The sequence below is a fragment of the Pygocentrus nattereri genome, chromosome 20, assembly GCF_015220715.1.
Source record: "Pygocentrus nattereri isolate fPygNat1 chromosome 20, fPygNat1.pri, whole genome shotgun sequence".
In the NCBI taxonomy this organism is placed as follows: Eukaryota; Metazoa; Chordata; class Actinopteri; order Characiformes; family Serrasalmidae; genus Pygocentrus; species Pygocentrus nattereri.
Window position 1 is genome coordinate 16,481,154 of NC_051230.1, and position 18,527 is coordinate 16,499,680.

An 18,527-nucleotide genomic window follows, 5' to 3' on the forward strand; every position below is an offset into this window, starting at 1 on the left:
GCTGAATGTCAATTTTCTTTCTCCAACATGAAGCCAGCAGTTGAGCCTAATATAATATTCTGCTTTTCGTAAATATACAGTGACTCTGAAACGCTTATAATCAGTGAATTTTTAAGATGTTATTTTCAGTAGAAAAAGTCACCACCAGGTTATATTGCGTTACACCACATTAGCTTGGCACTAACTGCGCTGTTGTAAAAACAGTTGTAAATCACGCTAGGCTCCACATAAATCTGTCAGTGGCTTCATCAGGATAATTAGTCCTAATTTGCTGTTGATGATTTAACTCAGATTCTAATTGCGCAAGACGCTAAAACAAACGATGTGTGGCGTTCTCACAAGGGACGCTGTTCTGGACATCCTGTTGCTCTCGGGTCACAAACATAATGGCAGTCAACTTTGTGCCACTATAAAGTGGAGTCTGTGAGACAGCTGTAACTGTGCATGCACACACATAAGTATCAAGGTTTTTATCATTGACAATTTTAAGTTTATATAAGGACTATCTATCTATCTATCTATCTATCTATCTATCTATCTATCTATCTATCTATCTATCTATCTATCTATCTATCTATCTATCTATCTATCTATCTATCTATCTATCTGTGTTATGCACCCACTCTGACATATTTGCATGAAACTAAACGTGCTCAATTGTTTCTTTGTCCCATGGGTATGGAAGCCAATTCCTGCCAGGTAGAGATGAAAGGAACATGCTGTTCTCACCCTTCTCTGTTTCTGGCAGCAGAATATCAAAAGTTTAACTTAATATCTCAAAACATTTGGTTTGATTTCTTGGAAAAATTACTTCTTTTATCAAAATAATTATTGATTTTCTCACACATTTCGACTTCATATCTTGACTTAATATCTCAAAAATAATGACTCACTATGTCAAAATGACACTAAATGATACTACAATAAATTAAGTAATTATTTTACATGGGAATATTTTGAGATATGTAAAAAAAAACAAAAAAAACAAAATCAGTGATTAATTCGACATCATTCTGAGATTCTAAGTCTAAATTCAGAGAGAATGAGTCAATATTTTTTTAAACAAATTCAGAGTTTTGAGATAATAAGTTTAATGTTAGACATATTGCTGCCAGAAAGAGAAGGAGACAAACGAGACAAGAACGTGTTTCCATACATGGGGTCTGATGTCATCTTGAAACAATAATACACATCCAGGAACGTCTTGTTAAATGTTTGGTACTGGACTATGGTGAAATCCACCACAAACAACGGAATGCCTCCTACCTAAAACCCAACCCCAAGTTTCTCTAGTGTTTGCTTCTTTATAATCAATCACAAGCAAAACAAGCTAGCTAGTTTATATAATGTTTATTTATACTGCAAATAATGTCTTCTCCACATGGCTTCTCCACTTACATTACATCTGTGGGTTAACAACAGGCTTATTGTCAAATGTTGATGACCGCACCATCGTCCACAACTTTGAGCTCTGTCCTCATGAGGTGTTGCATTGTCTTAAAAAATTCACACTGAGTTTGCCCCCCCCACCCCCCGCCCCAAATCTATACGTTTTCTCCCACATTCAGCCTAAAATTGGTCATGGTCACCCCGAGACGTTCCTGTTACGAAATCATGTCTAGGCCACTTAAGACTACTTCTTTCTCTGTGCCCTTACAAACAAACACACACACACACACACACACACACACACACACACACACACACACACACACTCACAAATCATGCCTGCGCCCCCACACTAAACACTTACACTCCCCTTCACACACTTGCACACACACACACGTATGCACATGCACACACACATAAAAATCACGCATGACGCCCCCACACTTTAAACAAAACCTGCTCTCATTCTCTCTCTCTGTCCTCACACAAACACACACAGACACACGCACACACACACACACACACAGGTCCAGTCAGTGTGTGTTGGGGAGCCGGGCTGGCTCCTGTGGTCGATGGTTGGGGCGTCTCGGCCGTTTGTGTGCTGCCACACTCGCTCTCGCTTCACCGGAGCCATGCAGACAGCCAGACTCCTGTGAGTGTATGCATGTGTGTGTGTGTGCTGCTGCCGCTGTCCCCGTCAGTGGAACACAGTCCAGTCAGCGGTGGACTAACAACGCCTGGACCTCTCCCACTGTCCACCACCCTGGCCAAGAACAAGAGGCTGGCTTTAAAGGAAAAGTTCAGTGAAAATCAAATTTGCACAAATGATCTCTTCCCCGAAATGTAGTAAACTAAGTTATACTCAGTGTCCAAAATTTGCTTCTTTAGTTCTGCGCTGGTTGTGTGTTCAGCCATACTACATACTAATTTTCCATTTTATAGAAAACAATATTCAAATAAAGTTTTATAAGGTTAAGTGTATGTAAACAAATCATGCATACACTCCTGTGCAAAAAAGTAGCCCAATCTACTTGTTCAATGATTTGCTGTCTTGACAACGAATCATTAAACGAGCAAATTATCTTAAAATGGCACAACTTCTCACATTTCTTTACATGTTTTGTGTGTAAATTTGCAGACAGCCTTTTACAGAAAGAAGAGTCAGCATTTGTCCACTTAGCATTGATCTCTTCAACCAGTTAAAAAACATTACCAAGCTAATTTTGTTTAATGTGAGTACAAATACTCTTAATAGGGTTTCAGTCTGGACTCTGGAATCTGGACCAGGCCAAAACCATTAGTAAAAACCATTGTATTTTGGGCTTGTATATTAAAGTAATAAGCCACGAAAGGCTTGCATTATTGCGATTCCACCATGGGACATGACGTGAAGCAGACTGCCTAAAACCCCATTCGACATGAAAAAATCATAGTAACACATGGCCCCTTGTGGCTGTTATAAAACTGTTATAAAACCGTGGCCAACATAAAATACAATGAAAATTTTTCAGAAAAGAATGAATAATTAATAATAATCAACATAAACAAGCATTCTGCCAAGGAATGTAGTTCCTTTAGAGTATGGTATTATTGCCAAGCAACCATGGACATGATTTTTTTTTCAGATGCCCATCACTACTGCAGTCATTTCGCCAACATTTTTACTTTTTGTCAAATAACAATGAACACATGACAACACAGCACTGTTTAATGCGAAAAAACCTGCGAGTCTTATAGTACCAATCTAAAGGTGCACCTCTTCTCACGATAACGCTAAATCTCAAATGGCTCCCTCCTCTTTACATAGTGCACTATGTAGGACCTTAAATGCTGGATCCTGCATCCTAACAGTGCATAATATTGTTAGTTACTTCAGACTAAGCCACATCCATATTTGACAAATAGTGCGCTACTTGGCTTTAGAAGCTAGAATTTCATATCTTACATAGCTAGCACACTATTTAGGGTATACAGAGAAGCTACTTCTGACTGAAACACTGACATTTAAAGCATGTAATCCACTCAAGTAACATTTTTTTACTTTTATACTGCTGATTACCAGTGAATCATATTGTAAGTACTTCATAATTAAGCCTGTGATATTAATAACGGGGTTGTTTAGCATCTTGGCTATCTTTTAGCCTGTTATCTTGCTGACAATGCTAGTTCAAGTTAAGAAAATAAGCCCTTCATTTTAAACAAAAATTGGGTTCTTCATCTATACACTCTGTGGTCCATGTGCAGACAGCATTACAGTCAAAGATTATTCCGCTAAGAGCACTGGGTTTTTCGTGCTGTGGTAGACTAGCACAGAGTTCGTCATAGGCAGTCATAGGTGTGCATATGTCATGTATTTTACGATGCTTAAGAGTTTAAAGCTACACTATGTAGGCTTTATGAATTTTGAACATTTCTCTGGTGGAAATGTGTAAGTGGATGAATTTGATGATTGTGAGTATGTTGAACGTAAGTTGAATGTAAATGAATTATCTACTGTTGCCATCTTCATCAGTATTATTTTGATTTTGCATTTTCAACCTGAACTTTGAACTGGACCTTCTTTTCCAGGCCGTGTGTGATGTTAATATGCAAAGATGTATGTTAAATTTCCCATGAAACACCTCAGATTTTGAAATTATTATTTCAGTTTTTACAGGTCGACTCACAGCCGCACATGCATATCATAGTTTTGCTTTTTTGATTTCCTCCTGACTCATTAATACTATTCCTTTAACAAAAAAATCTTACATGTTGCAGCTTTAAAACTGTAGATGAAGCCCAACAGTTTACCTTAAATTAGAATTACTGTTAAACTCTACAGTTACATTAGAGTTACTGTTAAAATTTAAAACATGGAAGGAGAAGGAGAGAAAGAATGAGAAGGAGAGCACTGGTGACTGCTCCTAATCTGAGTTGTTAATCATGAAGTAAGACTGTTATGTTCTTAGTGAACAATGGTGTGAGAGATTTGCCAGGTTTGCTGGTTTCCTATCCACGTTTTATGCATATGTTGATAAAGTGAATAAAAATAACAATGAAAAAGCACATATCAAATAAAATCTATAAAATCCATAAAATAGTTTGTATGCTTGCTTGAGGTGGATACAATTTTTTGCCACTTGAAAGGAAATGGGATATATTTCTAATGTAAAAACATTTACTGAAAAGAATAAGGTAAATGCAAGTAAATGAAGCCTTAAAACTGGTCAGATGATCATGTTCTGTTGCTAGGTAACATGGCAGAAGGCAGCAGGTACCCATGAACTAATGAAAAAAATAACTAAACGTACTTTTTTTATGTGTATATTTTTTATTTATTTATGTAATTTTATGTTATTACAGCAGGAAAGATAATCGTGATTTTAGATGATGAACAAACATTTGAGGCTTGCAACTGGTCTTGAACCATATGATTACATCAGTGTTTTGTCTTTGCATATTTATGTTGTAAAATTAATCAAAACAGCAACAAGAAATTAGTCAATTTCTTTATAAACTTGCTCCATATTTCTCAGAAGTGTTGATACGTGCATGTTGTAGATAGTTTGTTCTCTTGGATGGAAAAGTAGCCCAACTCATACCATTTTTTTGTGTGCCATTTCAGCTATGTGCTTGAATTTCATGAAAATCTGACTATTACGTGAAGGAGAAAAAGTCAAAGAGCACCTGCAGTGAGACTGAAAACATGTTTGTCATTCATGACACTCTGTAGGAAAGAAGGACAGAATCCAGAAAATGAAGGAAAGAGACTATGTTTGTATTTGCAGTAATTCTGATGATTTCCTTGACTGGGCTGCTCTTTAACAGCTAATTTAATTGACGTTTTGACTTCTTACCATCCACAGATTTCTCTTGTCGTGCTTTCACTGTCCACAGCTGCACTCTGCCCCTGCTGTTTTTACAGTAACCATGCACTTTTGCTGCTTTTTGTCATACACTTCACACCAATTACATCCCCATTACACTCGTGTAACATTAGCCACCTATAACAACCCTGATTCCGTCACAGTAAAACAAACCCGCCAATGGGCCGAAATCCCTTGGATACTGTAAATACTATTAAAGGGTCAATACAAATGGGATGCTACAAAGAGAATGGGATTTCCCGAACCCTTTGGGAATTGTCTTTTGATGCGGGAAAGGGTGATTTCCGCACGGTTCTGCTATTTCAGGGAAAGCTGGAACCTAATAAATATTCCTTTGGAAAAATGCACGTGAAACCAATAACAGGAGAAAAAAGTGTTAAACCATGAACTTTCAAGGGGAAACAAACAATGACTGATCAATGTGACATTCAATATTTTGAAGTCGCAGCGTTCACATACCGAAAAACGTCCAAAAATAACTTTGCTGAGCTCTTTGCTGTGCTGTAAAAAAATGTAATGGATATAGACCGGCAGTGTCTGTCTGTCTTTCTGAAGGCTGTAATGGACATGAAAGAAATTCTGCTCCCCAAAGATTCTGTAAAATTGTTCTCAATACTATGAACCCTAGATAACATTATATGACACATAACATTGTAATATACTAGTATTACATTTTTGTAATATGGAAACACTGAAAGCCTCCAAATGTCAGCAATCGAAAAGGACATTGAAATATATAGTTTATATTCTTAAAAGGTCATTTTTATTTAGTTACTTCAACTACTAGTCTGTCTGAAAAATTCTGTATGACAAATACACTCAGCACGCCTGGTCAAATTATGCTTTGTACATTTTCTAAGCAAAAATAAGGTAACATATTGTCAACAGAGAACACACTTCTGCATTTAATGCACACATGGCTGCTGTTTATTTGCTAAATATATATATATATATATATATATATATATATATATATATATATATATTAACATAAGACATGCATTTATTTTCCCTCATGCTAAATATATAAAACTAAAATTTGTAACAAAACAACATATTTTTTATTTGTAACATAACCACAAGTTCTTCATGTAGTTATTTATTACTAAAAACTTATTAGCAAAACATAATTTGGTCAAGGGTATGCAAACTTTTACACATGATGGTATAACTTGAGGTAATTAGCATATTAACTTTTTAAAAACTTTATACCTTTTGGTCATTTAAGCCATCACACTTGCTGTATGACTATAAGAAAATAATAAATATGTTTGATGCATTGTGAAGTCTCCTGAAGTATTTTTGCCAATAAAGTATTTTTGCCATTTAAGCAACTTTTCTTGAGTTAATCAGGTGCTTTCTGAGGGCTGCTGTTGTGTTTATGTTAATACGCAAAGCCTGGATCCAACAAAAGAAAAAATGTGGAGCTTTTTACTTAGCTTGTATTAGAAACTACCTTTTTTAAAAAGTCAGTTGCGCTTTATCGTCAATCTGATTAAACAGATAAAATAAGAACTTACTGATAGAAACCTCGCTGTGAACCAGTTCACATGCTCACTTGAAAAAAACATGGTTCATCTAACAAGAAAGCAAGTCTTCATGAAAACATGATAGGACACAGAAGCTTCGGTTCTACTTGCTAAACCTATTACACTGTGGGCAACAGGGGCATGCACATGAGCCTGTCATCAGGCTAATCAGGTTTATTGGGTTAATTGATTCATTATGTTATCTAGCATTATCAGTATTCTCCAGAATGAATCTTCCCCACTGAACAGAACACACACACACACACACACACACACATTGTGAATATACAGGTTGGGAGTACTTCCAAGTAGATAACTCGCATTGAATCAGTGATGGAAGCAGCTCATGGTGACAAACACGAATAGACTAAATCAAAACATTGCCAATAATAATGAAATCTAGCCATGTTTGGGGCTTTATAAGTAATAGATTACGTTCTTTTTTTTGAGCTTTCAAAAGCAGCAACTGAGAATTGGGCTCAGTTTGGGAAAGTATGAAATCCCATAGAGAATTTCAACTACTGAAATCAATATTATTGTAAAAGACAAACAAAGGCAGTGAAGGTTCCTTTATTAAAGATTGCTATATTATGCATGGCTGGTGCTTGTTTAAGATTATATGAGGACAAAATGTAAAATGTTTATGAAATGACTGGAATATAAAGTCCTGAAGTTATCTCAGTATTATTATGATTACCATTCTTATACATAAAAAAGCAAAATATAAAGATGATGAAACTTGAGTAGAATGTGAAAGCAATTCAAATAAACTTGACTATCTGTATTGCTTGCGAGTACGTTGCTCGGACAAGTTCAACAACCAAAGGCAAACAAAAACAGATTATACATTGTTTTTTTAAAGTAAGAAACACACCATAAAGTTGTGAAGTTATCAACATGGGAAGTTTAAAAGTAGTAATTAGCAGCTAACTTGGAAAATAACAGCTTTAGTGGCCTTCAGGTTAATATCAATAACAAGGAGACTGGAAGTGTCTTGTTTGTCCAACTGTGAATACAGAGAAGTACACAATATCTCAGGAATTTGATATATCATAAAGTAAATAAAAGTGTTCCGTGTTCTAAAATTTAAACTGATTAATTACGAAGAAAGATTTTTTTAAATGACCCATCAAAGCAAAGAATCTTTCAGGAATCTTCTTTAAGGTCCAAAACTAGAACTTTTTCTTTAGTAAGGTGATTTTGTTCCATTCTGGCCAGCTGAATTCCATGGAACAAATTCCAGCAATGACAAAGGTCTGGGTGTCAGTGATACCTCAGAGGGCCTAAATATACCCATGTTCTGGAGTGGCAGGAGCAGGTGGGGAACAGGCTCAGCCAAATATTTGTCCCCCAGGTCCCCAAATCTTACAGGTCACTTTTTTTGGCTGTGGGTGTGTGTGGTTTTTTGCAGGCCTCGAGGGGTGGGGGTATTTTGGTGATGTGTAAGGGTGCACATAACACCCTGTTCAGAGGCGAAAAGGATCGGGGGGACGCAACACAACCCAAATCGGGGTTACTGTTCAAAGCCAGCTGGTCTGGCTTAATTAATGCAGGACATTATTATTATTTATTTTATTTTTTTTTGTGTATGTGTGTTCCATATACCAGATTTTTCTCCGTAGACCACTGAAGATTTGATTAACCTGGCCCACAGCAGGAACTGGAGGGTGTGACTTCCTGGGGAAGCGTGAAAACTGCACGGGTGAGTTTTTTTCTCCCTGCTCTTCCCTTCCTCCTTCCCCTTTGGTGATGAGTCGAGAACTTCTGTCCATGGAAACTTCTGGAAATCTAGTGCAGTTCAGCACAGAATGTTCTGTCTGAGTGCAATTATTGGTCCTTTGCTGTTTAATATGCTTTATGGCTGGGACTGTACAGCACAGATAGGGTTCACTTTTTGACTGCCAGGCCAAAATACCTTCTTAAAATTAGTCTCAGACAGCTGACATCATTCATTTTTAAAACATAACATTCACAAGACACTTTCTTACTTGAAAGAAATAATGATCATACTATGACTTTTACTATGACTTTAGTCTTTGTTTGTTGTCTTTTCACATATTCATATTGGTTTAGTATGAGTAGTTAACACCTGAAGTCAGGCAAGGCTGGACTGGTAACCAGCATGATGTATTTGTTGGAGTCTTTTGAGCTACTACAGTATCTGTCCAAGTGACCAGAATCAGATTTACCGTTTTATAAAGATATTGTTGCCTAAATTTTATAACACACCAACCGAAGCACAAGAAAATGTAATTATGCTTCAACGTTTCATTTTGAAGTATTTCTTCAAGTTCTTCAAAACGTGCAAGACATTAGTCAGACAAATGTTCGTCTTGATATACTTGATATATAGATTTTTCTTGTTAAGTTTCCATGTTTTCCCTGTTGGAACAAAACCTTACATTTCCGAAACATTGCATTCACAGGGAAAGGAAAAAAAAAACATTGTTAACCTGTACTGGAAGTTAAAGGAAGTTAGAGTCCAAGTATTTTTAGACCATTTTTTTCTGGGCCATTCATTATAGCATTTTCACATAATGTAAAGGGCAGAAAGTTGAAAGTTATTAAAGTTTTATGAGATATAATGTCTCTCATGATGTAAAACATCTTTTTCTTTTTTCTTTCTTTGAAGATGCTGCAAAAAAGTGTAAAAGCAATTAAGCTTAAATCACTAGGAAGAACTAGTCAAGTCTTTAAATAGTCCAAATGTTAACCACTTCATATGCTTTATCACTGCCATTGGAACAAAACATTGTATCTCCATTTTTTTTTTTTACAGAATTTGAGAATGCCTTATACTCTCAAGAATGTAACACTACTGAGGCTATGTATTGTGGAGAAATAACCAGAATCAGAATTAGCTACTGTAACGGGCAGCATGCACGCACGCGCATGAGCACTAGGGAAATATTTCAGAGAACAATCCAAATCTTTGAGGACAAAAGCATTTCTATCCTACATATGGACCAGCTTCCTAGACCAAGATCAAGCTTCATTAGGTCTACATATGATTTTTAATGACACGACTAGCCCAAGAATTAAGCCCAAGGCTGGGTCCATAAAAGTCCATAAAACCAGTTCAAAGTTATCTCAGATCTTACAAATTGTTCTTTGCATGGTGAAATGGTTCTTTAAACTGATAATGTGTTGTACATGGCTCAATATAGAACCAAAATTGGTTCTGCTATTGTTACAACGTGAATATTTTTGCTATTATAAGGAACCATTTTCAAAAAGGTTCTATTTCAAACTATATACATCACATTCTCCATTAATCTGAAGAACAATTTCACCATCCACAGCGCCATTTTAAGCATGCAAACAGGTCTTTATAGAACTCATGGTCCTATATAGAACCACTGCCTTTACTAAAGAGCCCCTGCAGAATCAGAACCAGTGTGTACAAACTGAACACATATAAACTTTTTTTAGGTTAGGCCAATTTTATAAGTGACTGAACAAATTTATACAATAGTTATGAAATTCATGCAGTAGTTTTTTGCTCTATGACTTCATTTCATGGTGAGTGGTTGGGTCTAAAACATCAGTCATTGCTCAACGGTTCTAAATTCTCAAAAATTGAGGAAAAAAGGAACAATATTTAGGCAGCCGGTAACATTGTAGCAAATAAACCACAGACGTAATCAGGCAGAATTAAATGTGACTGCAATGAATTATGATATAAATGAATCGACTGAAAACAAACATGTAAATCAAGCCCACCCTTCACCCCCATGAACATACGCAGGCTTTATTTACATTCACAGAACTATATTTCTGAGGCAGCATTTTCGGAGGAAGCGCCCGCTGACAAGCTCTCTGTCATCTAATCCCTCTCTTCCTGGGTGTTCAGGCAGTGCCATGTCGCACCCCCCTCCGATGCGCCCCTAGGAGACCGAGCCAAGGCAACTATGACCCAGTTTACAAAAGCTCCCCTGCTCCTCATTTGAAAACTCACTCCCCCCACAACCCAACGCCTTCACAGAAATCTTTGATCAGAATTGCGGCTGGGGAAGTGCGTTGTTTTCTTACGGCGAAAAGGGGTGCGCGCTTCTCTGCCGATCCGTTCTCGCCCCTTTGAGTCCGTGTCTGACGCCTAGAGAGCAGCGGCGTTGAGATTTTTGTTTGTGTTCATGTTCTTACCTTTTTCAGTGCGCTCATAAATTCACACGGTAGGCCTGTACGTGAAATCTACCTACAACAACGAAGAATTATCCGGGTGCTTTGTGAAAACTTCTGCAATTGTTCTAAGCATCAACTACAGCTAATACATGTAGTTCAAGGGTTTAGTAGAGTAATACTACAGCACTTGCATTGGCAAAACCTGGTCAGTTTGCATAGATATAGCTATTAAGCCTTAAACACCATGGTCCAAACAGGCACCCCAGGAAAGTCTATTTATATTAATCACAGTTGGCGTTTGGCTTTGCAGTAGTTACCATCGTTATGTTGCATATTGCAGATCCAGATGCCATGCTCTAAGGTTACACGGGCCATATTATTGCCTGTCGAAAGAGTATTTCATATTTAAAACAAATTTTCAGCAAGCCGTGACATATTAAACACATGGAAGCAGTTTCATCTCCCCAGCATGGAAAAGGAGAAGAATCTTTGTTCCATTGTAATTGCTTGCAGTGATGGCCCAATCTCTTTTTTTTCATCTCCTTTCTCTCTCATACACACACACTTTGTCCTCTCTCCTTTTTCTTTCTTTTTCATAATTTAATTCTAATATTCCATGTCAGGGGTGTAGTCTAGGCCTCCTTTCGTTCTTTCTTTCTTCCTTTCTTTCTTACTTTTCTTTCTTCATCTTCCTCACTGTGCCCCTTGGAGAGGATGCCACCACCACACAGCATTCAGTTTCCTCCTCAGCTCCACCATAAATCTACAAAACATGAGCGCTTCACCGCCTTTTGATCTCAGGCTAATCTCTGTTGCCTGCCTCCCGTCTGATCCTGTTTGAATAAGAATGAGTCTGGGGTGATTCTGCTGGCACAAAGAGGTTTAGACGGCGCCCCGTTCCGTAGAGTTGCGCTGCTGACTGCAGTGTCAGAATGAGTTCCTATACATCTATATTCACAATCAGAGTACTTCTGTAGTGGCTGGCTAGGAGGGGAGTTGAATATTCCTACAAGTAAATGGCCTCAAATGGCTTTAGATTCTTATCGTCAATCAGGGCTGAGTGGTTCTCACCGCAAATGTGGCTCAAAATTGCTTGTAAAGGAAATGATATGACTTAATAAAGAGGGTTAACAACAAATTCCAAAGAAAATTGTACAAAATAAAAAAAATTAAATAAATAAAAATACTCAACTGTCATCGTGTCATCCATACCACAACAGTCAGTTTTGTAGACATGGATTAAATCTAGTCTCAGACTAAACTGCAGTACTGTTTGTAATTTAAGCTTAGTCTTTTGATTTTAAGAGTCATTACTTTCATTGTGCTACACTATTCAAATATAACTAATTTTATATATATATATATATATATATATATATATATATATATATATATATATATATACATTTAATTTACATTCTGTATCAAAGGATTCAACAGGTCTGCATTTTCTTCTTTGGTTCTGATGTCAAGAAATGGTAAATCTCTTTTACTTGAGAATACAAATGTGGTATCAATTGAAAATGTAGAATTTCTCTCCTTGTTTCAGTGAGCTACAAATGAGAAATATTTACTTGTGAATTACACCATGCTTTTGTTATCACTGATAGTGACTGCCTCTTGTAACTTCTGAGGGTTATGGACTTCATCTGGGTCTATTAAACTGGCCAGATTTGTTCAGCATGCACATGAAATGATCTCTCTTATGATGTTCTGAAAGCACTGTAGTACATATGTTACAGCCTGAGGGGTTCACTGTGGGCAGTGAGGCTGCACTAGTGCAGGTCTCTGAAGTACAGTGTCAGGCCCGGTCAGGGCTTACAGGGCTCAGGGTGAGAGCAACTACATGTCAACCAAGACACCCACTCTCCACTGTAGCCTGAATTATTCAGCAGGAAAAGAGAGTGAGAGAAAAGGGGAAAGAAATAGAGAGAGAAAGAGAGAAAGTTTTCAGTTTTCTTTACCACCTGAAGGGTATTGGGAGCAGCTGGGTTAAAGCAGCACAATAGCTCCAGTCAAGAGCTTTCACCCTTATATACTATATTTCACTGCTGTGCAGTAGCAGCCAGACAGAGAAAAAGAAACACTGGAAAAATACAGACTGTGAGACAGAAAGAGTTAAAAAGATCAATAAATACAAAGAGGTGAAAAGTAAGTGAAAAAGAAAGAAAAACAAATAATTTTAGCAATTACAAAAGGGCCCATGCTTGAGCCCCTAATGAAAGAGTCAAAAAGTATGTTAGAAATTGTGCAATGTTGTGATTATAATTCAACTAACAATAAAATAAAACAAGTAAGTTATTAAAGTCGTTGAATAAGCTCTGATGACTTATTTAACACAGTCCCTTTCCTTACTGTAGGCTAACTGTACAGCATGAATACTGTATATACTGTCTGCTTCAGTAAGTAGCGTATGGGCAGGTTAGTCTATTTGTCAGGACATGTAGGTTTTTCCACTGCGCGTCCATAATACGCAACATCTGTCGGGGAATGGCCCCTGCACAAGCTCAGGAAACACCGGTTGGCACCCCAAGTCTAGAGACAGAAAAATGTGGCACGTTGGCATCTTTTTTAGTGCCGCCGTTATGAAAAAAAAATGGCGAAACAATAAAATAATTGTGCAGATTTCGCCGAGGTTATGAGTGAATTACTTTCCGACCATTGAAAAGAGGAAAACTCATTAGACACATTTTTCCTTCTTTCTTGTGTGAAGCAATAGACAGACAAAGGCAAGTCTGAGCCTAAGGCTAAAATATACAAAGAAACCATCGTACCACACTAAAATGAAGGCAGTAAAGGCGAGAAACTCAGGAAGTTGCAGCAACTTTCTCTGTGAGTATTTAGATGTCTAGAAGAGCTGAGTGATTGAGCACAGTTACTCATCTGTGAGAACCCAAATATGGCAAAAACATGTTACTGTGCACTCTATTTTTTCATTTAATGGAGTAAGCTTACTGCACTGAAATAGTATTATTGCTAAATTCTGACATAAATTCTTCCAAGACTATCTCAGAAAGTCTTGGAGAGCATAACTGAATTTAAGATCCTTTAACTGTATTTTTGTTGACTTATGATTTCCATTCAATTCTATAAATGACAATATTAGCTTTACAAAAAAGAGAGCATCTATAGCATGACAGAGGTTTCATCCCAATTCCAAAAACAATTAGGATAGTACATAAAATGTAAATCAAAACAGAAAGCAGTGATTTGTAAATCAACTTGGACCTGTATTCAAAAGAAATCAATACAAAAACAAGACATTTAATGTTTCACCTTATCAACTTCATAGCTTTGTGCGCCCATTTTGAAACTGATGCCAGCAACACATTTTAAGAAAGTTGAGACAGGGGCAATTTAAGATTGGGAACACCCTGAGAGACAAATTATCTTAAAAAGACCTACTAGGGTATAAACATAGCATCCACGAAAGGCCTAGTCCTTTATGAGCAAGGATGGAATGAGACTACACAGTGAAAATGTTACTGTTGTTTGGTGATTGTTTATAGAAATAATTTACAGCATGTTCTCCAGGCAAAAGAAAAAAAGGCCATCCAGACGGTTACCGGTATAAAGTTTAAAATCCAGGGTTTGTCATTATGTAAGTAAGTTGCATTAATGGTGAAGGCACCATTATATATATGCACATATAATATAATATGCACATTTTAGAACAACATATCACTGTCTAAAGAGAAACAAGTATCTGCAAAAAATGTTAACCTTACAGAAGAGGGCAAAAACATTATCTACTTTTAATGTAAGTTAATGTAAAGAGATTTAATTTCAAGCAATTTCTGCCATTACAAAGCATTCCTGTTGGTCCAGTCATCATTAAACTAAAGGGCAGCTGCTGTGCTCAAATGAAGTAGACAAATGAAAATTAAAAAATGGAGATACTTGACAGCAATGATATGCTGCCTTCAAGATGATGTCTTTTTCAGCAGTGTCAGGCATATCCTGCATATTACAGACTGTTTACTGGAAGAACGACATAAATGTCTGCTTTCAAAACTGGATCAGTTGTCCATCCCCAGATGATCACATTTACTGGTGTTGATGCAACTCTTCATGTTAACGTCAGCTAGGGCAAGCAACTAGTAAACTGTAAAAGAGCTAAATAATTGTTGATAAATAGGAATTATAATCTTAGTAGTATGTAAATCCAGAAGAATGGAGTATTGATTATCCAGAATTCACCTTATTCTCTTGGCTTCCTTTTGCTTATTTAGACCACGAGTGGGAACAGAGTGATCAGTCAGTCATCAACTATAAAAAAGTGGATGAAAAAAAGTTTTAAGTTTTGAAAGCAATGTGACATAATAAGCAAAATGATATGGTTCCATAGGCCCAAGGTAGTTTTGAGAAGGAGACATCATCCAAAACAGAAAACTGATACATTTGCCTCACAAACCCAGACTTTCTGTCTCCATAAACACTGAAGTCATTGCGACCTCCTTTCACACTTCAAAGATAAGCTGGAAATAGACACACACTAAGCTACCATCTGGACTAAAGTTAAGGTGAATTCAGTGTAAAAGTATTAATGAAATCGTCTCATGATCAGAAACTTCTCTGTAAGTGAAAGTAAAAGGTACAAATTGCTTACTATTACATGGTAAAATAAAACTGAACCATTTTATAAAGCACTTACACATTTTCTCTATGCAGTGTATGACCATAAAACATCATGTTTCTCAAATTTGATTTTGTGTCACAAATAAGGTTTTGAACTAAAGCCTGCATGTCAGACTTGAGTTCAAACCCTCATTTGCCACACTTTATTTGACTAATAAATGTCTTCAGAAAAAACATCGTCAGGTGTGTTCCTTACTGTTAAGAATCACACCCTCAACCTTCCAATGTGAGCTACATAGATTTCAACGGTGGAGTAGAGAATTCACCCCATGTCTACAGTCCACAGTCATAAAGATAAGATGAAACTTAAACTGCAGAACTGTTCTTCTAGTTCAGGGTAGAGAAATGTCATTTTAAAGCAATTGTTTGGCTAAAACTGAACTTTCCACTTCACGACCAAGTTGTGTTTGGTGGCAACATTTTGTTTCTATAGTTTAGCACTGGAACCATGAGACTAACATTGGCAACAAATACTACATGTCAATAGTCACCGAAATCATTTCCATAAATGCATGCCAAAAATGTCTCTCAACCCACTCAAACCAGATCCAGGTATTCGTTAAGATTGTTAAACCACCTATTGCTGTGGTTTAACACAAATGTGTAAATTTGATTTTTAACCATTTATTTGAGGATCACATTGAGTGTATATGAACCCTATTGTAAATTTCTTATATTAGGTTGAATATTTACCTTTGTCTTATTAGCCTTTTATCAGGCAGCGCCCACCACTGCACTCACTTCTTGCAGCATTAGCATTAGCACTACCACCATTATCTCAGAATACATAGTAGAACTGCTCCTATTGTCAGTGCACTATGTAGCCACATAGTCATGGTGTCATGTCATGGTAAAGAATTACAAAAAACACATTACTACAGTCTTAGTGTTTTATGTAAAAAATGTTTGAATTGATCTCTGCAGCAAGTCATTATATATGTTCATGTTGGTCATTATTCCCAATATTCCAGAAAATGATTAGGATCAGAGAGTCTCACACACACACACACACACACACACACACACACACACACACACACACACACACACACACACACACACACACACACACACACACACACACACAGAAAACACACATCTATGCTGCTCATCCTCTTGGGTCAGTGAGAGTTACTTTAAGAAAAAATACAGTTAATTACTACAATCAGAACTCACATTGGTTAAAATATTTACTTTATGACAGAATCAGCTGTTAAACAATGTCACTAAATTTATTCTCCATGATGGACAGGATTGCTTCAAGGATGATAAAAGCTCTAGAGCTCCCCTGCTGGTAGAGGAGAATATTGCACTTTTTTAAACATGTCTCAACTTACTTGAAACCCCTATACAACAAAGCCCACAAGAAATACCATGTATAGAGCCTAGCCTAATAAGAAGTTTAAACTTTTTAAAAATTTCACCATGAATGTGTGTGTGTGAGAAAGTTTTTTTTCAACATATTCATAGTCGCAGGGTCTTGGGGTGAGTGGGACAAAGCACAGGTGCGTTGACAAGGGAGATAAAGACTTCAGCATTGTTCAGTTAACTAGAACACCACGAGGCTTTTTCCAGAGCCTGGCTTCACCGCTGAAACGAGAGAGGCGACCTGAACAAAGGCACAACCGGCGTTGCGCTGCTCGTGGTTCATCTATAATGAATCAAAGGTGTAGCGTTGACGCGCTGTTTGCCCAACAGAACATGCAAATTACCAAATTTGTCCCACACGAGTCAACACTGTGCTACCCGTGTTCCTCCAACCACACGGTGAGCTGGAGACAACCACAGCGCTGAAAGCAGTTTGCAACTCTTCTGACAGAACTGTAAGGGAGCCTCAAACCAAGAGATAGCATCCGTTATGAGCTTTCGTGCCTTAACCGGTGAAGTTTTTTCTTATTAAAGATAAGCTAATGTGGTTTTCAGCACACGCATAGCCAAGATTCAATGGAATTGTGCTAATGCCCTAAAAATGCTACCAAAATAAGGCCTTGTTTAATAACACTGAGAAATTGGAACTGCAGAATCTTACATGAGAGTCTATAGAAGAAACTAAGCTTGTGTTTATGGTTATTGTAATCTTTCTGAAATCTTTCAGTGGCAGTGATTATGTGGGCCAATAAAAAGTTCGTCTGCTGACCATGAGCAATGCTATCCTGTATAAGTGTTCCATTTACATAAATGTGTTGTTTTGGATGTTAATTGTATGACTGCAGATAGCAGATAGACTGCAGATAGTATATAAGAATATAGATGTATGTGGAAACAAGATAATGCATTGTTATCAGCTTCATTTCAGTAGGAATAAAATATACATTCTTCAGCAAAAGCACACATTTGGGTCAATACTGAGATTATTAGATGATGTTTAGAATTAGAATTGTATGCATTCTCATACGCTACATCTATCTATCTTTGTCTCTATCTGTGCATCTATCTATCCTTCATATCTGTCTATATATCTACTATATCTATCTTTGCAAAGCATATGAAGGAGAAAAACGTGAAAAGAGAGCAGAGGGGGAGGAGAGAGATAATGTGAGGGGGGGAGGAGACAAGAGATGATATGAGAACAAGTGGGGAGGGGAAGAGAGAGAAAAGAGAGAGAGAGAGATATGTGTGATCTGGTCAGGCTCTAGAGACAGATCTATCCTCAGTATAGCTCTGCTCAGTGTGAAGGCTTGAAGGCTCTGTGGTAGGGTTTGAGCACTTGACAACATTATCAGCTATGACAGCTAGATTGCTTTTCACGTGAGCAGATTACACACACACACAGTTTACAAACACATGCTTGGCGATTTCTGTTTGCCAAGAAAAATGGGCTGATGTTTATCATGCTCCAAGGAAATAAGAGCCTTGTCCTTCTTTCTTCTGCTAACAAAACCCATTTAGAAAACAGATGCTAATAAGACACATCACACAGCACTACCGGCCTGCTGGAGACGAAAAAAAAAATGTAGGATGCATCGCTGTCAAACGATAATGC

At 37.2% G+C, this 18,527-nt stretch overlaps 1 protein-coding gene across 1 annotated transcript in view; it reads left to right on the forward strand.

Moving 5' to 3' along the window:
* The first annotated feature begins 8,307 nt into the window (after positions 1-8,307).
* Positions 8,308-18,527, forward strand: part of mef2cb (myocyte enhancer factor 2cb) — a 90,635-nt gene continuing 80,415 nt past the window's right edge. The window contains exon 1 of the mRNA XM_037531682.1: positions 8,308-8,486. The gene's annotated coding sequence lies outside the window, so the exon portion shown is untranslated. The remainder of the gene's footprint in view (positions 8,487-18,527) is intronic.